The sequence below is a fragment of the Pinus tabuliformis genome, chromosome X (assembly GCF_031772625.1).
Source record: "Pinus tabuliformis cultivar Carrire ecotype Pingquan chromosome X, CPIR1, whole genome shotgun sequence".
NCBI lineage: Eukaryota > Viridiplantae > Streptophyta > Pinopsida > Pinales > Pinaceae > Pinus > Pinus tabuliformis.
In genome coordinates, this window is record NC_142308.1 from 1,592,542,588 (window position 1) to 1,592,568,073 (window position 25,486).

Consider the following 25,486-nt stretch of genomic DNA (forward strand, 5'->3'; position numbering starts at 1 on the left):
TTAGGTATAGGATTTGAACTTTATTAAAGACTTATTTGACAAGAGGAACTGATCAAATGTTTGAAACTAGAAGCTCAATCCATAAACTAGACCAGAGATAGACTGAAGTAGCATTCATTTACTTATGAAATTGCAAAGCAAAAGCAGTACAAAGGCTACCTGGCTAACTTTAGGCTCTGTCAGTAGTTTATAAAATAAACAATAGTAACAAACAAATTATTGAAGTCCCCAATATGGTTACCACTATGTTATCACTCAGACTTTCCTTGAAGTTGTTGGGAAGAGGAAAGGGTTCCGAGGTAACCACAAACCAACTTTTAGATACAGAATCTAGCCAATCTGTATCCAGAGAGGGCTCTCTCTTTATGTTTTAGCTTTGTTTTGAAAGGTATTAGGCTAGTTATGAAAGTTTAGGGGTTTTGATTGTGTTTAGTGGTCGAATTCAATAGAAGAGGGGTAGGACTGAGTAGTTTAGGCCATTGGGCCAATGGAGTCAAAGAAGATGGCTTAACTGGATTTGGTTTCTTAACAAGGGAAGGTTTCACAGGGCAAGGTAGTCAAACAGGGAACAAATAAAGACTTAAAATAGATGGAATGGACTCAAAATGGGTGAAGGGCAGTTAAGAATCTTTCAACACATTTGAAAGAGGGAAGTTGAATGATTACTAAAAAAGAGCATTTAAGAATTCTTTACCAATAATCAAAATGAATAAACTAGGAAAAAGGAGCAATTAAGATTTCACTATTTATGCTAGTTCAGAGGAAAACATTAAGAATAATAACGATTGAAAATAGATTGCATTGAAGCACTTTCCGAATTACTCTTTTTCGTTTATCATTCAGATATGAAACACAGATGATATAATAAACAAGGAAAACTTTAAAACACAAGGTATAGAAGACTTATTGATCCAGTGTCTAACTCAAGAATTCTGTGAAAAGTCCTTTGCATTAATTCTTCATCCAGCTAACCATACAAAATTTTGTCCAACAGCACTTTACTCCAAAATAATCAATATTACAGCAATGTCTAAGAATCCACACTCAATACTCCAATTGAGGGATTATTTATACAAAAAATATCTCATAACAGAGTGAGATATATTCTAGGATGACTATGAATAAGTTACAAGAAAATAGAGACAAATGGTCTTGAAAATAGGAGAAAAGGTAAACTGATGTTGTGTTGTTCCTATTCTTGTGAGTGTGTTGGAGGCAGACCCTATGATTTGGCTTGCTACTGTCTTCTTTGGTAACTATGTGCTAGTTTCCAGAATATTTGGTGTTAGTGCTGCTCCAAAAGTTTAAGGGACTGCTGTTGAGACTATTGGTATCACATCAGGAGGCTGAGAGGTCGACTCTCCCTAATAATTTTTCAAGTTCTTGCTCAGTCTCATTCGGTCGTTCATTAATTTTTAAGAGCAAATCCATCAGCTCTTCTTTAGATTTTTGCTTTATAATCTCAGCAGATTGTGGATGCCTTGAAGGTGGCAACTTTAGTTGTTTCCTTAAGGCAGCAATATCTTCATCTTTATTTTTTATTAAGGATTTTGTAGCCTTCAGATCTTTGGGATCATGACCCAAGCCAATAATTATTTCTTCTAAATACTTTATTCTGTTATCGTTTGCCTAAGAGGAGGCCTTCTCCAAGTGTGGTTGTGCAGTTGTGTTATCCAAGGAATTTTGCAACCTTTGGGCCATCATTGCCTTACCAGTCAAGGTTGAATAAATCATTTCTCTAGTTTTTTTATGCAATTCAATCTGATCCAAAGGATGAATATCCTTTGCCATGACTTCAAAAAATTTTCTGAGATAATCTGCTACTGATTTAGACTGTTGCACCTTTGGTTTGAAATAGCTCATTATCATTTTGCCTTCTTTGATGTCATAGGCTGACATCAATCTCTGTTGATTTGTGGGGGCCATTTTCAAATATTGATTATAAACTTGAAGCCTCAATGGATCATTCCTGGCCTTTATTTCTGTAAATGTTTTCTTGATATCTGAGGCATCTGTCCCTGGTGGCCTGAAAGAAGATACCTCTACACTTTGTTGTCTTTCTAGCTCTTGTCTCTGTGAGCTAGTGGATGTTCCTCCTACTGGAAACGTTTACTGGCTCTCTACGCTTTCTTCCCTCTGACTATCTGTAGTCTCTTCAGTAAATTCCTCCTCTGAAAGGGGATTTATTCTTTGTCTTTTTGTTCCAAGCTGTCCTGAAGGTTCACTAGCAGGGGTAGTTGTTTCGCTATCTCTCTTTCTGTTTCTTTCCTCATTTATAGGAGTTTGCAAAACTGGAGGTTCTCCCACGTTTCCCTGAGTGGGAAGAGTATGTATTTGGGCCTGTTCTTTGGAAGTTTTAGGCTGCTTAGACATTGTAGACTGTTCTATGGTTTGAATGTTGGTCTCTAATTCCTTGCCTTTTGATGTTCCTATGGCTGGTGTGCTTGTTTCTTGTGAAGGTTGTTGAGAGGTTTCCGCGATGGAGGCACCTATTCCTGATCTTTGAGATAACTCAAATGGTACCTGCCCAAAAGAATCTAGGTCAAGCATTTTCTCAAGATCTCTCATAACATTCTCAATATTGACATGTTCACTATCATGTTCTACTAGGTTCCCTACCCTCCATTCATCCATATTTGAAAATTGTTCAATCTCTGGAATCCTATGGTGAATGTATGGTGACAACCTGTTTTTCATTCTCCTATCACAGATGAAGCTATTATGGTCATATGGCCTCCAACCAAAACTTTTGTTTGCTGGAAATACTAAGAGGGGGGCTGAATCAGTATTTCTTACTATTTACTTTTTAATTGTTCTAGTGATTTCCAACAACCTATATAGATATGTATATGTATACACAAAACACATAAATCAACAGCTGAATTTAATTCTTTTATTAAAACTCAATACAGTGCAAAGAAATAAATACAATATAAGTATAAATCTGATTGTGAATAGTTGCCAAGCTCGAACTTGGACTTCAGTGAGGCTCCAACCTCCAGAGCACCAACTCTGTTTTGCAGCGGTTCTGCACTTAGGAGCACCTACCCCAATGACTTCAGTCCTATTGAGTTCTGAGGCTCCAACACCTTGGGCTCCAACCCAACCTTGGTATAAACAGGTATGCTGCTACATTCGATTCCGCTGAGGTTGTCTCACTCCTGCTCTCCTGCCTCTGCTACTTCTGCTGCCTCTACTATCTCACCCTTGGGTTCTTCACCACCATAATCGCACCAACAATTCTCTGTTTCTACTATTTTATACATTCCCATGCCTTTGTCCATTCGTTTCTGCTTACACCTACTCTTAGGCTTCCTCCTCAGTCGCTGTCGTTTCCTTTGACTCACTTGATCTTTCAGCTTCCCAATACGACCAAATCCATTTATTCCTATCTTGGTCCTCTCCTTTCCCAAGGATCTTTAAACTCTAGGAGGGGCCTCTGTTGTAGTAGCTCTAACTGGTTGCAAAGTCCTAGCACTCTAACATTATAAGGCTGAACCTTGGCCAAACTCTGTAGTGGATTCGAAGAAATTGCTTCCAAAGCTTCCGAAAGGCAATCTAACGGTGCCTTATTGATGTGGGTCTTCTCTTTACCCATGGTTTTCTAAAAACCAAGTATTCCTGCATCAAAAATGAGAATAAGCAGCTTCAGCTTCCCACAAAAAAAGAATCGCATAGCTCCCCTGCTTCGCTCTCCACCTGCTCCGATGGCTATGTGTGCTCCTCTTCTTCAGCTCTGTCTAATCCTCTCGTCTCTATCTGCTCCTTGAATATTGCCATATTGACATCAATGACAATCTGTGTCCAAAAATCTCCCCCTTTGTTATTGATGGCAATATTCTTCTCCTTTCTCCCCCTTTGACATCAATGGCAAAGGAATCCATATGGACTCCCCCTATCAAACTGCTCCCCCTGTCCTAATACATATTTATGAATGAACTTGAGTGATGATAAAGAAATAACCCCCATCTTTTGACGCAGATGTTCGAATGCTTCTCGAGGAAGAGGTTTTGTGAAAATATTAGCTATCTGCTCCTTAGTATTGATATATTCCAGGATGATGTTTTGTTCAGCTACTTTTTCATGGAGGAAATGATACTTGATTGGTGTGTGTTTGGTTCTTGAATGCATCATAGGATTTTTGTTGAGACTGATAGCACTTGTGTTGTCACAATAGACGAAAATTGGTTGATCTGTACATATGTCGAGATCTTTTAGAGCTTCCTTCATCCATAGTATTTGCAACAGTCTGTTGTAGCAATATAAACAGCTTCGGCTGTGGATAATGATATGGATGACTGTTTTTTGTTGAGCCAGGATACCAAACAGTCTCCTAGGAAGAATGCATTTCCACTAGTGCTTTTTCGATCATCTATACTTCCAGCCCAATCAGCATCGGTGTATGCAGTTACAGTCAGTGTTGAGTCATTTGGGTACCAAAGACCGAAATCAGAATTTCCCTTCAGATATCTGAGAATTATTTTTACAGCTAATAAATGGGATTGTTTGGGAGCAGATTGAAATCTTCCCACCATTCCTACTGCTTGCATTATGTCTGGTCATGTAGCTGTGAAGTATAGAAGGGCTCCAATCATTGACCTGTAATGAGTTTCATCTACTAGAGGGGAGTCATCATCTTTGCTCAGTTTGTAGTTTGTGGTCATAGGTGTGCTCATGGGTGCACAATCCTCCATTCCATATTTTTTGAGCATGTCTTTTAGATATTTGGTTTGAGATATACACAATCCCGCTCTAGTTTGAGATATTTGAAGTCTAAGGAAGTGGGACAGCTCTCCTATCATTGACATCTCAAACTCTTTTGACATGTTTTGAGAAAATTCATGGCTCATTTCATCATTATTACTAGCAAAAATCAGATCATTGACATAAACAAGAGAAACTAGTAACTTACCTTGATCTGTCTTTATGTATAGATTGCTTCCAGCCACTCCCTTTTTGAAGCCTTGTTGTTGTAGATAGTGATCCAGTCTTGCATACCAAGCTCTAGGACCTTGTTTCAACCCATATAAAGCCTTTTTAAACTTACAAACTAAGTCCTTTCTTGTTGTTAGACCAAAACTTTTGGCTGCTTCATGTAGACTTCCTCCTTGAGTTCCCCATTTAGAAATGTTGATTTCACATCCATTTTATAGATTTTGAATCCTTTTGAGCAAGAAAATGCCAAGAACATCCTGATAGCTTCCACACGGGCCACTGGTGCAAATGTCTCTTCAAAGTCAATTCCTTCAATTTGTGAATAGCCTTTGCAGACAAGTCTTGCCATGGTTCTGATAACCTGTCCCTCCTCATCCATTTTATTTTTGAACACCCATTTGGTTCCTATTATGTTTTTGTCCTTTGGACGAGGTACTAGCTTCGATGTCTTGTTCTTCTCAATTTGGGTCATTTCTTCTTCCATGGCTTTTACCCAATGAGGATCCTTACTTGCTTCTGCAAATGTTTCTAGTTCTATCATAGATAGGAGGGCAATGACTTTTCTCTTGGGTGTAATTGTTATCCTTCTTCGGATCTGCACACTTTCATCTTTATTTCCAATGATCTGCTCTTTTGGATGGTGTCTTTGGACATACTTCATCTTTGAAGGGGTATTAGATGGTTCTCTTTCCTCTTCTGCTTATTCTTCTTCCTTATCTATTTCTTCTTCTTTAGGTTCTTCTTCTTCAATGAGAGAGTCATCTTCATGTTCTTCACTTTCCTTTACTGGAAGATCTTCATCAACCTTTACATCAATGCTTTCCACTATTCTCTTAAGTCGATAATTGTAGCACTTGTAAGCCTTCCTCCGTGTAGAGTATCCAAGAAATATCTCTTCATCAACCCGAGAATCAAACTTTCCTGGTGAACCATCATTTATTTTTATGAAGCACTTGCTTCCAAAGATCTTGAAGTGCTTCACCGAAGCAGGTCTTCCTTTCCATAGCTCATAAGGAGTTTTTTCACAATTTGGTCTTAATTGAGTTTGATTCAGTGTATAGATAGTTGTTCCTACTGCTTCTCTCCAGAATTTAGGTTGTAGGTCTACTGCTAATAGCATAGTTCTTGCCATTTCTTGGAATGTTCGGTTTCTTCTTTCAACTACCCCATTTTGCTGAGGTGTTCTGAATTCCCTTGTAATTCCATGAATATTACAGAACTCACTAAACTCGTTTGATGTGAATTCTCCTCCTCCGTTTGTTCTGAGGCACTTAATTTTTGAATCCTTTTCATTTTCTACAAGGGCTTTTAGATTCTTAAAACATTCAAAAGTTTTAGATTTATACTTTATGAAATATATCCACATTATTCTAGTATAATCATCAAGAAATAACACAAAGTACCTTTCTCCTTGGAGTGCTTGATTTCTAGTTGGCCCACACACATCGGCATGGATGATCTCCAAGGGCTTCAATGTATAGAGCTCTTTTGTCTTGTGGCTGGTTCTGGTCTGCTTTCCATGTTGACATGGACCACACACTGCTTGATTTGGTTTGGAAAACCTTGGGATGTCTCGTACATCTTTGATCTTGTTGATATTGATCAGATTTTCGAAGCTTGTATGTCCAAGTCGCTTGTGCCACAGCCAACTCTCACCTGTCTGACTTAAGTAGCATTTATTTTCTTGAATCTTGTTCAGAATGTAAATATTGTCTAATGTTCTCACCCCTTTTGCCACAAGTTTCCCTGAGACAGAGTTCCTTATTCAAGTCTTTGGTGCTGAAAACGACCTTATGTCCTTGATCACAGATTTGGCTGACACTCAGGAGGTTGTGTTTGAGCCCGTCAACTAGCAGAGCATCTTGAGCTTTTCCTTTTCCATTGATCAGAGTAACTGTTCCTTTTCCTGCAATTCTTCCTGATCCACTTCCAAAGGACACATTCCCTTCCTTTTTACTCAGTGAGACAAACTTCCTTCTGTCTCCTGTCATGTGTCTGGAGCACCCACTATCTACAAACCACTGGTTTTCATTATTTTGAGCATATAGAGCCAGGCCACATTTGTCCATGCTGGAGTTCTTGCTACTCGTCTTTCTTCCTTTGAGTGGGCAGTTTTGTTCATAGTGTCCATTATTGTAGCAGAAAGAGAAAATCAGATCAAATTTGGTCAAGGGATCAAATGAATTGAACGTTTTGATTTGTCCCTGCATTTTGGGGGCATATGAGTTGATTATTCGGTCCTTTAGCTTTGTCTTTTCACTTCTGCAAGCCATACAATGTTTGCCTTGATGATCGAAGTTTTTACAGTGAAAGCAGTGTCCAAGAAAGATGGTTTTGTACTTGTTGAAGCAACCATAGTTTGAGTCGATTTCATTCCTGGGAATTACTCCTCCCTTGTTCTCTGGATTTGCAATAGGCCCTTTGTGGAGTACATGTTTGTATTTGCTACAGTGTCCATGATTCGACTCCACATTCTTCTTTGGAGTAATTCTCTCTTCATTCTTGGGATCTGGGATGCACTTTTGATAACATACTTTTTCATCTTTTGGATTGCAGGAAAGTGCATCGGCATAGCTTTTCGCATTATTCTTAGTGCTTGAGGATTCTCCTTTGAAACCTATTCCAGACTTGTCATGTTGAGGTTTTTGATTTTTCAGAATAGTCTCAAGTATTTGAGAGCTTTTACAGCCCTTTTTAATTTGCTCCAACTCCTTTCTCAGAGACACTATTTCGGCCTCGCATTCTTCACAAGTCTCTTCCTTTTATTTAAGCTTTGCTTCCAAGAGATCTTCTCTCATTCTTATTTCCTCGTTTTCCACTTTGAGAGAAATGATTTTGTTCCATAGTTTCTCATTTTCTTCAATGGCACTTATTAACAGTTCATCCACATTTCCTTCCAGCCCTAAGTCATCATCATCTGTGAGTGCCATGAATAATGCTTCTTGGCTTTCATCATGATCACTTTCCTCATCTGATTTCTTTTTGATGACCATAAACTCATCCTCATCAGACTCATCTTGCTTGGAGAAGAAGTTTTTCTTATTGAACCCTTTCTTTTTATGTGCCATTTTTTAGAATTTCCTTCATCATCACTATCATGTTTATGAGGACATTTTGATGCATAATGACCTATTTTACCACATTTAAAATAGATAAGAGGATACTTGCCTTTTCATCTTTCATACAAATTGAGCCAATTCAAATTCCACATCTGACTCATCACTACAGTCATTCCTTTCTTTCCCCTTCTTTGACTTTGAGGCCTTGAATGCTGCATCTTTGGAGCTTGGGCCACCTTTCCTCATTTCATAGGTAGTGAGAATTCCATTGAGTTCATCCATTTTGAGAGTATCTAGATCCTTGGCTTCTTCTATAGCGCTTATTTTGGAGTAAAATCTATCTGGAAGAGACCTTAATACCTTTTGAACAATGGTACTTTCTTCCACTTTTTCGTCCAATCCTTTCAGGGAATTTACCACTTCAACTACTCGAAGGAGGTATGCTGCAATATCTTCTTCATCTTCCATCCTCAAACTTTCAAATTGTCTTCTGTGAGTTTGAAGCTTTGCCTTTTTGACTTTTGAGTCTCCATTGTACAAGCCAACTAGCTTCTCCCACATTTCTTTGGTAGAGGTACAGTGCATGATTTTTGTAAACTTGGAATCAGTGATTCCACTAGTGATGGAGTTCATGGCCTTTGCATTTGCAATGTAGGCTTTCCTCTCGTCTTGTTTTGTTGGAAGAGTGGAAGTAGTTTTGTATTCATTTTGAACAAAAAGCCAGACTTCAGGTCCAAGGGACATTAAGTAGTAGGTCATTCTTTTCTTCCAGAAACCAAAGTTAGTGTCATCGAACAAAGGAGGTCTTCCTGATGCTTCGTGATTTCTCATCATGGTTTTGGATCCTTCTTCAAGCTGTTAGGCTAGTATGAAGAAACCTACTCTGATTCCAATTGTTGGAAATACTAAGAGGGGGGGTGAATCACTATTTCTTACTATTTATTTTTTAATTGTTCTAGTGATTGCCAACAACCTATATAGATATGTATATGTATACACAGAACACAGAAATCAACAGCTGAATTTAATGCTTTTATTAAAACTCAAGACAGTGCAAAGAAATAAATACAATATAAGTATAAGTCTGAATGTGAATATTTTCCAAGCTCCAACTTGGACTTCAGTGAGGCTCCAGCCTCCAAAGCACCAACTTTGTTTTGCAGTGGTTTTACACTTAGGAGCACCTACCCCAATGACTTCAGCCTTGTGCAGTTCTGAGGTTCCAACCTCTTGGGCTCCAACCCAACCTTGGTATAAACAGGTATGCTACTGCACTCTATTCAGCTGAGGTTGTCTCACTCCTACTCTCCTGTCTTTGCTTCTTCTGCTACCTATACTATCTCACCCTCAGGTTCTTCTCCACCATAATCGCACCAACAGTTCTCTGTTTCTACTATTTTATACATTCGCATACCTTTGTCCATTCGTTTCTGCTTGCACCAACTCTTAGGCTTCCTCCTCAGTCGCTGTCGTTTCCTCTGACTCTCTTGATCTTTCAGCTTCCCAATACGACCAAATCCATTTATTCCTATCTTGGTCCTCTCCTTTCCCAAGGATCTTTGAACTCTAGGAGGGGCCTCTGTTGCAGTAGCTCTAACTGGTTGCAAAGTCCTAGCACTCTGACATTGTAAGGCTGAACCCTGGCCAAACTCTGTAGTGGATCCAAAGAAATTTCTTCCAAAGCTTCCGAAAGGCAATCTAACTATGCCATCGGTGCTGGTTATCTTCGATCATATCTATGCATCAACCGCAACAGAATGACGATGATTTTCACAAAACGATCCTACCGTAACAGACGATCTCATCATGGTGGAATCCGCCATTGGCATTGCAATCCGAAAACCAAAGGAACGAAATCTAAGAAAAGTGATATAAAATTCTAGAAACACCCTTTTTCCCCGCCATTTATGTTTTATTCCAAAAAAACCCACGTAATCATGCCCATATTAGCCTCTACCGCATTCACAATCGCAGCCGCTGATCATCGTGATACAACAGTCACAGTGATTTTTTCCCGCGCGTTAAACATCGTGCATATTCCTCGCCATTTGACCATCCGTCGCACGATCGAACGGCAGTCGCAAGCCCCGATCGCACAATCTGCATACACGTTAACCTGCGGGGGCAGCGGTTTTCATCTGCCACGTGTCGTATTGTGACTGGATCACGTGGCCATATACGGATACCGCCATCCTCCCGTGGGCAGTGCAGGGGATACCGCTAGCCCGCGAAACCGCCTTTTAGTGTGGCCCTCCTGCTCGTTAACCTGCATGCATCTTTATCGCCCGCAACCATTGGATCTGCTCGTCGTGCTGTATCTTCCGTCCATCCTTCGAAATACCTGCTTCAAAAACCTCTAGTGGTAGAATTAATAATCAAAACAGCACAATCGGCCTGTGATGTACCCATAATCATGTTCTTGATAAAGTCACGATGGCCTGGTGCATCAATGACGGTACAGTAATACTTGGTTGTCTCAAAATTCCAAAGAGCAATGTCAATAGTAATACCATGCTCATGCTCAGCCTTAAGCTTGTCAAGAACCCAGGCATACTTGAATGACCTTTTGTTCATTTCCGTAGCTTCCTTCCCAAAACGCTCGATCACACGCTTGTCGATACTGCCAAGCTTGTAAATAAGATGACCCGTAGTGGTGGACTTGCTAGAGTCGACATGTCCTATGACCACAATATTGATGTGGGTCTTCTCTTTACCCATGGTTTTCTAAAAACCAAGTATTCCTGAGTCAAAAATGCGAATAATTAGCTTCATCTTCCCACCAAAAAAGAATCGCAGAGCTCCGCTGCTTCTCTCTCCACCTGCTCCGATGGCTCTGTGTGCTCCTCTTCTTTGGCTCTGTCTGCTCCTCTCATCTCTACCTACTCCTCGAATGTTTCCATATCAACATCAATGACAATATATGTCCAACACCTCCTACTGGAAAAGTTTGTTGGCTCTCTACTCTTTCTTCCCTCTGACTGTCTATAGTCTCTTCAGCAAATTCCTCCTCTGAAAGGGGATTTAGTCTTTGTCTTTTTGTTCCAGGCTGTCCTGAAGGTTCACTGGCAGGGGTAGTTGTGTCCCTGTCTCTCTTTCTGTTTCTTTCCTCATTTAGAGGAGTTTACAAAAATGGAGGTTCTCCCACATTTCCCTAAGTGGGAAGAGTATCTATTTGGCCCTGTTCTTTGGAAGTTTCAGGCTACTTAGACATTGTAGATTGTTCTGTGGTTTGAATGTTGGTCTCTAATTCCTTTCCTTTTGATTTTCCTATGGCTGGTGTTCTTGTTTCCTGTGAATATTGCTGAGAGGTTCCCGCGATGGAGGCACCTATTCCTGATCTTTGAGATAACTCAAATGGTACCTACACAAAAGAATCCAAGTCAAGGGTTTTCTCAAGATCTCTCATAACATTCTCAATATTGACCTATTCACTATCATGTTCTACTAGGGTCCCTTCGCTCCATTCATCCATATTTGCAAATTGTTCAATCTCTAGAATCCTATGGTGAATGTATGGTGACAATCTGTTTTTCATTCTCCTATCACGGATGAAGCTATTAGAGTCATATGGCCTCCAACCAAAACTTTTGTGCAACTTAAGATGATCTTCTAGAATTTTTTGTTCTTCTCTCCATGCTTCCCTATCATTGCAAACAAAAGGGCCTAACTGATTTTTTATTATGAGTTGAGCTTTCTTTTTGGCTTTGCAAAAATGAACCATGTCTGTATGTATCATTTGTCTGAAATATTCCAATGCAAACAGTCTCATTGGAATGTATTTTGGTAATTTGAAAGGGCAGAGCTCACATCCATATATCCTGATTTCTGTATGGTTCTTGTATAGGTACCAATCACCTATTCTGTACTGCTTGGAGAGCTGCAGGATTCTCTTGATGTCACCACTAATACTAGGAGGGGAAACCCCTGTCAATAAGTTGGTTTCTACGTAAACAAATTGATCAATGAACTCATTGTATGAGTAAGGGGATTCGTAGGATGCATGGAAGATGGGACTCCAAAAGATAACAGACCTTGGATTTCCTTTAGTGTCAAGTTTCTTGACAGGGAAAGGGAAGTTCTCTGACTGATAATACAACATAAGATGATAGATGAAAGTGGTGTATTTGAAGACTCCTTCATTGTCCAGTCTCAGGAATTGGTCATGAATTTTATTGGCAATATAGGAGGCATAATCATACTTGACAGCAGGGGGTTGTCCAGGAGTAAAAATTGACAACAACACTAAGGTTATGTCATCAACATACTCACTAGTGTTGAATCCCATGATTAAGGATATCATATCAACAATGAGTCTTCCCATGTCTGTGAAGAAAGTTTGCAGATAGGGAGGTGGGCCTTTGGGCTGATGTTTAGGCAACATGAAAGTCTGAAAAATACGGTTCAATTCTGACTGGGAAAATTGAGTGGATTTCTCAAGTAAATATCCTATAGAAAGGGGAGTGAGAGCTTGACCAGGAGAAAATTGCAACATTTCATTAATGGATGCAATTGTTATGGGGAAGAGGACTGTTTGACTTGGGGACATAACAACTCTGAGGTTAGGGTCATAGTTTGCCTGGCAATGATGAATTACATCAAGGAAAACATGGACTTAGGGGAGAAAATACCTGGGAAGGTTGGATTCCCACAATCCCAGGATATCTGAGCCATTTAGGTAGTGGTCTCTAGCTTGGCAAAGACTTTAAGGTGGTTTTTATTAGTGGATAAGTCTTTTATCTAAAAGTCTTTATCTGCAAGAGGCAGATAGTCTAAATCTTTATGAGGGGCATTCATGGGTGTAGCAGACAAAGCCACAGGGGTTTCAATTTCTGGTTCTTATGCATTTAGAAAGGAATTTGGGTTTTTGGTGAAAAATGAGAAAATTAACAGGTTTGGGAACTTATATGATGAAACAAAGACTAAATCTGCAATGAATTTTGCCTTTCTCTGTGGATTTTATAATGTAAAACCAAAACTTGTAGGGTTTCGGTGGAAATTGGATAAATACCTGTATTTGGGGAATGAACAGTGTAATGACAGGTGCTAATGGTGGCTAACAGGTTCTGGGCTGTGTTGGCTACAATTTTCTTAGTAAGGTGGCAGTTGGAAAGCTTGGACAATTGACTTGGACATCCTTTGTATGGGAGCACGGGTTGTTGTACAGAATAATGAAAATGACACCTTGTTGGTTTTATTCACAAAGTCAAAGTTGGCGGGAGTTTTTATTATTCAGGCAGATGACGTAAGCGGGAAAGGATGTTTTGTCGTATGCGGAGGCCGGTAAGTGGTATGGTATCGCACCGCTTTTGGAGACAGGCGGTATTTGGCCAGGAGCCAATGATTCCACAGGTTTTGCGATGCGTGTCGGGGTACTGTGCAGAAACCACTTTGTGATCGCGCACGTTAGGTGGTGCGCAATATCGTTAATGGCCATTGGATGATGGAGGTGCGATCGGACGGCTGACGGGAGACACAATACGGCGGGGTTTAATATGAGCAGGCCTGACCCAATTAAAAATTATTTAATTGTATCGGGAGTGATATGATTGGTTGGGGGGGGGTTCTTAATTAACTATGAGGGTTAATTAATCCCAATTAATGCAGCAGGGGGATTAGGTGGTTAACTAGTTAATCCTATTTAAACATATTTATGGTTATAATTAACCAAAGGGGTGGAATATATAAAATTTGGGGATTTTTATATATATTTAAATATTACGGGAAAGGGTGAAATGATGTGGGATTTATATAATACATAGGTTAATAGTTAATATGACAATGTAATGAAAAGCGCCAAGTAAAACATTAGGATTATGTATTTAACTTAGGCTTAAGTGGAAAAAAGGGGTTTTTATGTGATATTGTGTATTTTTCCTAAGTAAAATAGGATTTTACTTAGGAAAAGACTTATGAGAGTGAATGAATAATGATTTTAAGTACTTAGGCTTTTAAATTCTTGGGTCGAGGGTCCGATCCCTCCAAAAGTTAGAGAAATGCTCTGAGCCCCTCTAATTTTCAAATGCCTTAGTACTTAGGGGGACTTAGTGAAATTTTTAGGGAAAAATGAGAAGGGGAGTTAATTATTTGACCTTGTCTTGCTTGAAATGCTTCCAATGTGATCTACCTTGCACTTGTGATGAAAGTGAAAGTAACACATTTACAGTCATTTATCCATCACATGTAATTCTGCAACATTATCTACCTACCTTACCTACTTTAACCTAACATTTTTTCTTCTTTATTTGGGTGCACTTAAACTGGCAAACCCTTATCACACTTTCTTTTATTTTACATGTAGAAATCTATCTAAGTCTAACCTTATTACATCCAAGGGCTCAGATTAAACCGTTTAGCTCCTTTTATTCACTCTACCTATCTACTTATTTGCCAAAATTAAACAATTTGGTCAGATTTTATTCTCTATCTCTAAAACATAAAATTGAAAATATGAACTAGTCAAGCTTAAGCTATTTGACTGTTCATCAATTGTGGCATAAGTTACAAGTTGCACACAATTTGTTTATTACATAAGAGTAAAAAGTAGTGGCATTTAGACTTGCACATTTTCCTTGGTCTTTCTTTTGGTGGGGTTCATTTTCTTTCACTTTTTTTTTTGACCATTTTATTCTTTTCACCCTTTGATTTTTCTTTTAGGGTATACCCTCTTTACATTTTTTAAATTTTTTGATTTTTTGACAATATGGAAAACCTTTGCAACAAGTAAAGGTATGAACATATTACATAGCCCATCAAGTCAATCATGAAATATGACACCTATTGGTATAGGAGCATAACAGGGAGAATAGCATAGCTCAGGTCCTACTAAGCCTCGACTCAAGAAGTAGATTACATGCTCACTGAGAGCATCATACTCCTGAACCAGAACCATACCGATGGTTGATTGCACCGCAATGAGATACAAAAGGAAATCTCTGCCATAATCTGGTGGACTCAATAATGGAGCAGAGGTTAATGCTTTTTCAAAGCATCAAAAGATCGATGCGCGAAATTGTCTCATAAAAATGGAGCTCCTTTCTTAAGGAAATGCGTAAATCCTTTGGTAACCTTGGTGTAATTTTCTATAAATATCCTCAAGAAATTTGCCTTTCCTTGGAGACTTTGAAATTGACGAATGGAAAACGAGGGAGGCAATTGAATTATTACCTAAACCTTGAAAGGATCAACTCAAATCCCTTCAGTCGATACAATGAATCGTAACAGCTAACCAGATGTGACCACAAAAACACACTTATTCAGATTCAACCAGATTTTGTAAAAATGACATCTCTCAAAGGCTAACCGAATGTGGCTGGGATGATCAATTCCTTGCGAGAACGAGAAGCTAAGTCATCCAAGTATGCTTTGATAACATGTTTGATGTCATTGAAAGCATAATGCATGGCCCGCTGAAAAGTAGCTCTAGAATTTTTAAGGCCAAAAGGCATCTTCTTGTATGAAAACATGCCCCAAGGACAAATAAATGTTGTCTTGTGCTAATCCTCTGGATGGATAGTAATTTGATTGTAACCAGAGAATCCATCCATGAATGAAAAAATTTCATTACCCGCACATTCATCAACAATTTGATCACTAAAAGGCGTGGGGTAATTGTCTTTTGGACAAGATTTCTTTAAATCCCTAATGTTGATACATACTCGGATCGTTCCTTACTTCTTATCTACCGGGACTAGGTTGGAAACCCACTCAGTTAGAGGAACAGGGTATATGAAACCCACCTTAAGCAAATTTTCAACTTCAGCTTTGATTACTGCTGCTTTCCGAGGATTGACTAGTCAAAGTTTTTTACGAATAGGTTTGGTGTTTTCGTATGTCTTGATCTCATGCTATACTATAGATGGATCAATTCCAGGGATTTCCTCATAAGACCAAGCGAACACATCTCCAAATTATTTGAAGAGATCGGTGTAGATTTGAATTTCTTCACGGGAACAGTCAGGTCTGTTGAAGACATTTTCAATTACGTTAGGATTCCTAGAGATGTTCAAAGGAAGAGTTCATGAGATAACCAACATGTTACGTTCAGCAGAAAATTGTGCTGGAGCCAAAGGGTTTGAAACTGTATATATATCACTAGTAGACAGATTGGACAAACTAGATTCAACTTCACGCAATGGAGGGAGAAAATATGAGAGATGATGTAAATCATCCCATGGTCGATCCACACCCATAATTGCTTCCAAAATTTCTTCTTCAGATAGTAAGACTGTATCCAAGCAATCCAGAGCTGAAGTAGAATCGAGAGTCCAATCAGTAGCCACATTGCCATCTAACTCCTCTTGTGAAAAAGGAGTGGGATTGTTGTCTGCAGAGTTAACGATAGATTGATAAGTGAGTTCCGCTGTAGACATGGGAAATTCCATTCCACCTACCTGCCCTCCATCTAATGTGGTGGTAGATGAAGGTAAGTGCCAAGGGTCTGAAAAATAATGAGTTTGAAAGAACTCTTTCCGAGAGGGTCCCCTAGAGGATGAAATCGCATTAATTCTAGTTGTAGGAGAAAGGAGATAAAATATACCCATTAACGAAGACTACATCCCAACTCCTAAATTCTCAATAGGTTGATGGGGATTGTCCACCAATGGAATGGTAGAATCTGAAGTTGCATGAGAGTCACCTGGGGAATAATCTAACTGATCAACTCTAACAATCCTCCCCTCATGAGGAAAATAGAGGAATCGGAATAACGATGAAACTATGGCATCCATCTCATAAATCCAATTCCTGCCTAAGAGGAGGTTATAATCCAGGTTTGCATCGATGATCTATACCTCAATATTCACTACCTTTCCTCCAACACAGATAGGAAAGGCCGGGATAATTTTGTGCTGCCTATGAGAATGTCCATAAAATGCCATCAAAAGAGTCGGTGAAGGAACATCTGAAGGTAATCCAACGGCCTTCAAACATGACATAGACATCACACATGTGGAAGCTCCCTCATGTATAACAATCCGAAAAATATTGGTCTTTCGGTATGTGGACTTTATCTGGAAAGCCATATGGTGAGGAAGTCTCTTTTTGACATTCAAAATATCAAAAGTGAGCACTAAAGAATTCTTTGGATCTACTATGCCAATTTCCGAAAGCAAAGAACTTCTCTAAGCAAGGCATCATTGGAGTACCTCCAATGCTGACATAGCACAAGGACTTTGAGCCAGATCTTCTACAATCAAGTAGTTCTAGGTTTCCCTAGCATTAGGGTTAATAGTCGAGTGCTTTATGGAGCCTTTCGGTATCCGAGGTATAGACTCAACAGAGGGCTGCTCAATATGAAGTGGTTATGTAGCTTCAGGAACAAATTTAGCCTTAGATGTTTCCGATTCACCATAATTGAGTGCTCGCGTAGCGACATCGATATGAGAGCTCATCATATAAACATTTGACAAATTTTCCCCTTCCTCGTTGCCCCCAGTGAAGGTACCAACATTAGAATAACTTAGGAGCTAGAGGACCCTTCTTGTACTAATAAGCACTAAGCGTCTTACATCTTAGGGCAGAGGTGAGTCAGATGATCTCCATTGAATAACTTGCATGGAAATTTTACCTTTTTCTTGGATTCTTTCCTACCCTCTCTGGCATCATTTCCAAGTTTGTTTGCATTGCCTTTCCCTTCCTGGTTCTTCTCCTTACCTCATCCCTTCCTCTTCCCATCGGATTGTTGATTTGCTTTGGGGTTAGTTGTTTGGATGGAATTTATAGAGGTAGGTTGGGAAGTTGTAGGTACAGACGGTGTTGCCTGGGTAGAAGAAGCAATTTGTAGAGACAACTACTTTAATTGATTCAATGGGTTCACCCCGTTAATATCAATCAATCCAACTATACCATCAGCATGGGGACCTAGTTTCGGTTTGGCTAAATCGAACTTAGATCTAGGAGCATTGGGTAGAATTTTCTGAAGAATCCCAGATTGAGAATATATCAGTTCCAATTGCTGGGCTCTGAAAATGGCCTGCTCTTCCATATAAACACCGAAGAGAGACACATCCTTTGAGATATCAGGTTGTAATGATTTAAGAAACATTCGAGAAGGAACTATGGTGAGATTTCAGCTTTGATAAACCTTCTCCTCCTCCTCCATTCCTGGATGTGATCCGAAATGTGATTTGCAGTGTCTTGCTAAAAGTTAGCCAGAAGCTCATTTTCAGCTTCATATCGGACAGGCAACTGAAAATGGTTCAAAAAGACATTAGCCAAATCACAAAAAGAAGTATAGGTGCCCCCAGGAAACTCTATATACCATTTGGTCACATTTCTGGTTAGGGTGTGCTGAAATAACTTCAACCTAATCGAATCATCTATCAGGGAGTTGGATGAGCACCATAAGTCAAATGTGGTTATGTGGTCTCCCGGATCTTCACCACTCTTCCCTTCAAATTTTTGGATATCCGAGGGAAGTTTAGTTGGGACAGGAGGCCAAGACGAATTGTACCAAATCAGATCATTTGTCAATTTAGTTAAGTCTGGCAAGTTCAGCGTGGCCAGAAAAGGGAGTCATGGCGGACCTTGGGAATTCCATCCGGTGCAAGCAGGGTTCCCAAAGGTCTGAAAAGAATTAATTTTGAAAAACACCAGGTTGCCCGAAGTAACTCCTAGAGCCTACCGAATCAAAAGGTGCTCCTTGTGGTCCAACAAAATTCAGAGTGTTATACTCCTATAGAAATAGGTGTCATATTTCATGATTGACTGGTTGAGCTTGTAATATGTTCATCCTTTCCTTACTGTAAAGTTTTCCATATTATCAAAAAAATCAAAAAATTAAAAAATGTAAAGAGGGTATACCCTAAAATAAAAATCAAAGGGTGGAAAAAATAAATGGTCAAAAGAAAAAATGAAAATAAATGAACCCCAAATAAAAAAGACCAGGAAAGTGTGCAAGTCCAAATGCCACTACTATTTCATTTTCTATAAATAAAGCATCATGTACAACTTGTTGAACTTTTTCCACAACTGATGAATGGCCAAATAGCTTAATCTTGGCCAGTTCATGTTTGAATTTCATGTTTTAGATATAGAGAATAAAAATCTTTCCAAACTGTTTAATGTTGGCAGATAAGTAGATAGGTAGAGAAGCAAAGGAGCTCAACAGTTTAATCTGAGCCCTTAGATGTAATAAGTGCAGACTTAGGTAGGCTTACCATGAAAAGAAAAGAAGATTGAAAAGGGTTTTCCAGTCTAAGTGCACCCAATAAAGAAGAAAAAATGTTAGGAAAAGTAGGCTGGGTAAGTAGATTGTTGTTGCAGAATGAGACTTGTGACAGATTCTGTTTCTCGAAATGTTTGTTAACTTACGCCTCTATCACAAGTGCAAGGCAGATATTTTGGAGCAGCTCAAGCGAGGCATGACTAACTCCCCCTCACACTTCTCCCTAATCACTTACTAATCTCCCCCCAAAGATATTAAGATCTATTTAATATCCCTCTTAAAAAATTCATTCCATTTCATCATTGCCTAAGTAAAAACCCCATTTTACTTAGGAAATTTGTACAAATATCACATAAATCCCTTTGTTTACCCTAAGCCTAAGTTTGTAACTTAGTGCTTGTTTTCAAATCATTTTTTCATATTGATGATTAACTTGTATTATATAAATCCCATGTGCAATTGTTCCCCTCCCCGTATTATGTAAATATATTAAAACCCCCAAAAAAATATGTATCCCCACCCCAGTTAACTATAACCGTATATCACTGTTTAAAAGGAATTAAAGGTTTATCTGAAACCTTTTAATAACCTTCCCTGCATACAATTATGGGTTAATTAGCCATGTGGGTTAATTAAAACCAAGCCCACCGACCAATCAAAACCTACACGATACCATTTAAAAACATCGTATATTATTCCGGTCCCGTGCATTCTAACTCTACCATTTTCCATGAGTGCCCACCGTCCGATCGGTGCCATCGCATCCGATGGAAAATATCCATTTCGCACCCCCCTCAACCCCCGCAAGTTAACTCCCCTCCATCTCCGTAGAGCACCCACCATCCGATCTCGACCCATCCATCTGACGGCCGATATTCATTTCGCGACCCCCCCCCCCTCCCCCCGTCTACTGCTATTTACCTCCCGAGGAAATGGTGGTTTTGGTCCCATACCGTGGACACGCATTTCCCACCTGCTATATTCGTTGCCCCTCCACCCGAAACCGCCCAAGCCCAAAAGCAGTGCGGGAAAAACCATTTACCGCCCTCCCCTTGCTGACGTCATCCGCTGATGTCAGTTGTCCTTTGCTGACATCACTTGCCACATCACCTACCATGTCACTTGCCATGTCACCGTCCATACTGCCATGTCGTCTGTCCCGAACCCCCCACTGACATCATGCTTACGTCATCCGTCCTTCAAGTCAAATTTTCCTGCCAAAATTCATTTTTGTCAATTAAAAGGGAAAAAGGGTTATTCTTGATATTTTTTCGCTGCAAAAGACACTCCAGGCATGCAATTGACTGACTCAGCTCCAGTTTTCCGACCGCCTCTTCATCAGAAAAGTTACAACAGTGAGCTCCGCGGCCTGCCATTCAAACTACATAATGCAGTCTTACTCTTCAATACAGTTAAAAGCAAACAAAAGGACTTCCTAGCCCACAGAAGAAAAAACAGAGATTTACAGGGATATTTTCTACCCCAGCCAGTGTACCGTCAGAGACATGAAAACCAGCAGAGAAAGGCAGTGTGAAGACACGTTAGCAGTTCTATTTTGCTAGACAGCGGTGAGCAGGGTCGGTTCAGCATTTAAGAGGATGAAAACAAGTCAAAGAGTATCAGAGGAGCATTAAAGAGTATCAGATCAAAGTCACAGAAATATCAGATCAGCCATAAAGAGTATCAGTGCAGAATTAAAGGCAAATCAAGTCAGAATTAAAGAGTATCGGAGCCGACAAAGCGAAGCAGATCAGAATTAAAGAGCCAGCCTCCAGCACAACATAAGTTAGTCGCTTCTATGTTACTTGTAAATTACTTTAGGTTAAAATCTAGATATTATCTCACAGCTTTTATGAGATACCTGTTGTACATATTTTGTTGTATAAATACCCCCTTCATCAGAGTTTTGAACAGGTTGGGTATGTGTATATTTTTCTAGAATTTGCTGTAAATACTGAAACTTTGGAATGGAAAGTTGTTTGGATCAAACTGTTGTCTGGCCTACTTGATAAAGAATCAAATTAGAGGACTTATCACAGAATTCTTGAATCAAACTCCAGATCAATAAGTCCCCTATATCTTATGTTTTACATTTTTCTTGTCTATTATGTCATTTGTGTTTCATAATCTGAATGATAAAGAAAAAGATTAATTCATAATTTGCTTAATTGCACTCTGTTTTCAATCTTTATTATTCTTTGTGCTTTCTTCAGAATTAGTATAAGCAATGAATTCTTAATTGCTCATGTTCCTTGATTCTTTCATGTGTTTATTTGCTAAGGAATTCTTAGTTGCTCCTTAATAGTAATCACCCATTTTCCCTCTGTCAATATGTTGAAGGATTCTTAATTTCCCTTCATCCATTTGAGTCCATTCCATCTGATTCCAGCCTTTAATTTATTCCCTGTTTGACTACTTTGCTCTGTGATGCCATCCTCCGTAAGAAATCTAATCCAGAAAACCATCTCTTTTGACTCCATCATGCCCAATGGACTGAACTATTATGTTTTACCTCACTGTTCTATTGAATCTCACCACCCAAACTCAAAACAAAACCCTTGTACTTCATAACTGTTGTAGGGAAAAGTATCCGACTCGGATGACCCTATCCCACTCTAAGGGTGACAGTTCCTTAGCAACAACTGTAAAACAAACTACTGAAGGTTTACTTCTTTATGAAAGCAAAAGAGAATGGAGAAAGCACTAACCATTGCCTTGCGCTTAATGTCGAATCCAAACTCTTCTCTTTGGTCGCTTGCTCCTAGCTCTTTGTTCTTCTGCTCGCCCAGCTACAATGAGATCCTGCACAATAACAAAGAAGGAAACTACAAGAGGCATGCAATCATAACTGGTTCATGGATTAGTGTAAACCAAACATGCAATCATCACAATACATAATTGAAACAAGAGCACATAGAAGAACCTCAATAGCTTTTATTAATGAAGAAATAAAGGTTCTGAGAGTATTACAACCATTGCAGGCTCCAACCCAGCAACACCTCCCAGCAGAAAGAATTGTTCTTCTTCACCTCTCTCAAACAATCAACCAATAACTCAATAATGAAACCAATAGCATATCATTACTTTGCACAAAATTCCAGCCTCCTGAGCTCATAGGAGAGAGCTCAATATATAGATGAATTAAGAAAGGATGAGTCAGCTTGCAACTGATGTGTAGCTGCCTTGTGTCCTCTCTCTCTTCAGTTAATCTTTAGTTGATCTTCAGTTCTTGAGTCCACTTGGTGAACCTTGCTTCCACTTGGAGAAACAAAGCCTCTGACTCATCACAAGGCGAAATCCCTGATCCAAGTGTCATTTTTGGAAGATTCCAGAGCAATGACTCAGTGTACCACATGTCCAAACTCGCTCAACGTAGGTGGGCTTTGTTCTACCTGCTTTGCAACGCAGGTACACCATGGAGCAGTTGTGTTTCAGCGCAGAAGCCTAGTGGAGCACCTGCTTTGATTTCAGGATTGCTTGTTTTTGAGTGTTTTCAGGTGGAGAACTGATCTGAGAGCTGTTGGTTTGCTGACCTTGTTCCTCTAGGGGTAGGAACATCATGTTTAGGGAACTTTGGATCCCTTGGATTATTGACAATTCATGCTTGTTGCTGTAAGGCACAAAATTGTCTATAACAGATGCCCCCTAAAGTATGAGGTCGTTTATCGGGTGAAATGCTTTATTGAGAGGATCCGAAGTTCATTCAATCTGCTGAGAAGTGTCCTGTAATAAGATACAATACAATACATTATTTTTCATACATTTTTCATGATCTAGCTGAGGCAGGCATTCCCATGCTCAGCTTTATAAATACATTTTGGTACATAGAACAGACGATCGTCTGATAGACTGATAATTCTCTGCCGAATTTATCATCCTTTGAAAAGGATGATCATCTGCTGTAATGATGTACATATCAAATGTCTTTATGTCCTGAATATATATCGCAGCCCGGATGGATGAAACTAGATCCGGGGTCTTCAATCTCTTCCGATCTTCACTCGATGTACAAGTCGATCCATCTGAGAATTTCTTGAAGTCGAACATGGAAAGACATCGCTTGATTACCGGTCAATGATGTAAACCGTTAACAAGCGCGAGAGGAATCACCGATAAGGATGATGACCCTCAAGGTACGGCAGTACAATCTACATGGTGGGAATAAAGGACTTGGCGTCGACCACCATGCAAAATCTTCTGGTCGAAGGTCATTGATGTATACCTGTCGCCGGAAGTGAGAAACTTGCCATTGAGGCATGCAAGCTTCAAAGTACTGAGGGGGGTGTTCCTAGATCAACTCCTTGGATAATGAGCTGATGTCGACAAGGAGCGATCCGTCAAAGGAGGGCCTTAATGAATCCCACATCAGTGACACGGAACGGAGCTAGTGATTGTGATGAGGTGAAAACAAACTGTGATGTATGATTCAGGGTGGCGGTCATGAAGTGGATGAAGGATAATGTATGGCAGTGGGTGGAACACGGTTGACTCTTTACATAACCACATCTCTTGAACATATAACGACACTGATGTGATGGATTGGTAGCATTACCCCAATTGTGGATGGTGTGGCGAAGACCATGGTTATGAGACCAGTGAATGAAACAACCCAACCCAATGTGATACGGAGGACAAAGTGTCATGTTCAAGAGCGACTTACTACCATTAATGCTGTGAGGTTCTCCCAATTTTTCCCCAGTCATTGCTGACCAGTACCTCTTTATTTTTGTCAAGCTTGAGGAGGATAACATATGCTTGTTCTATAACCTGCCCTTCGGGCAAGCCCATCGCTATGTTTTAACGAGCCTAGCGATAGGGAAACTCGTTCTCGTCTAAAGACAAGTTTGTCGCTATTTAATCATTTTAACGAGTCTAACGACAAAGAAAACTCGGTTCTTTTCATTTTTAGAGAGTCTGAAAAGGTACGAAAAGTTAACTCCAAAATTCCTTTTTCGTCTTCTAATCCCTTAAGTCCGAAAAAGTATAAAACAATACAGAAGGGATGAATTTTCGATTGCTTTAACGAGCCGAACAAAACAAGCGCTCGATCTTTTTGTGCAATAATCCCTCGGGTTCAAAAAGATTAAAATCTAGAGGAGGGATAGCTTTCCTGTCGCTTTAACGAGCTGGAAGGCCAAAACTCGGCAAACTTTTCATATTTTACGAGTCAGTGAAAAGAGCTCAAAGAAGACTCGTCTTTCGAGGAACGAGTGATGAACAAGGATAGCAGCAGATTCCAGGTACAGGTTGGAATTCTCCAATCACGGCAGTGTCACAAGGATGGCTAAGTGAAATCACTCTTCGCAGCTGTTCCTCAAAATGGGTAAACAAACATATGGAGGTGAACGATTGGCCAAATGAACGGATGGAGGTGATGGCATATAAACACGACCAAGGGCTTTTAATATGGCTTTCAAAGGTTACATTTCTCGAGGTTGTTTACCAGTTCATTTTTTCTGGATGAGCTTGAACTGCTAGGGAAAGATTGCTCACAATTTATGTTTATTTTTTAACGAGCATGAACTCTACACAAAAACTGCTCGATTCTTGCGTTTATTTTTTAACGAGCATGAACATTGCTAAAACTGCTCGATTTATACCAGTCTTAATACAAGGAATGCTTTAGGTGAGGTAATCTTATTTAAGGAGCGATACCTCACTAATTACTCCAATTTGGCAGGTTTTAACTTTTGCCCTTCATCCTTTCTTTATGCAAGCTGGAAACGGCTAATCCTACGAGTTTAACGGGTTAGACCTACAGGTTTAAAGGGAGAACCTAAAAATTTAAAAAAAAAAAATAGTCGTCCCGTGCTTGCACTCCAAAAGGTTTGCATGCCCCCAGGTATAAAGTATAATTTCGAGATTCTGCCATCTCTTACTTATTATCCAAAAAATGGTTTTGTTTGCTGCCGCAAACTAAACTCTTTTTCGGCGATGTCTATCATTAGGTTGCTAAGGATGGTGACTACTTGTTGCAGCAATTTCATCTCTTTCTTTGGAGACTGCCCCTACTTATCCTTCAAAACATATTGTTTTAATGGGTGAGGCTTGACATTCAAAGATGGTGGCTACTTGCTGCCACAAATGGATCTCCTCCTTAGGAGAGCCTACTTTTTTAGACAAAGGGAGCGATTCTTCCGCTTCAACATAACTTTGACAAAAGAATTTTATCCTAGAACAACCCTCTCTTCCTCTGCCGGACGGGGTACGGACTAGTCCATCCTTCTGCGGAAATTAACTTTATACCTAAGGTTTTCTCTGCCCGAGGCAGGCCAGGGTGCATGCCCCCTGGGTCCCAGTTCTTTCTTTCCGAATTACTCGCATTCAT

General features: G+C 39.7%; 1 pseudogene; it reads right to left on the reverse strand.

Annotated features, from left to right (window-relative positions):
* Positions 1-10,712, reverse strand: part of LOC149146111 (elongation factor 1-alpha pseudogene) — a 47,033-nt pseudogene extending 36,321 nt beyond the window's left edge.
* Positions 10,713-25,486: the final 14,774 nt, after the last annotated feature.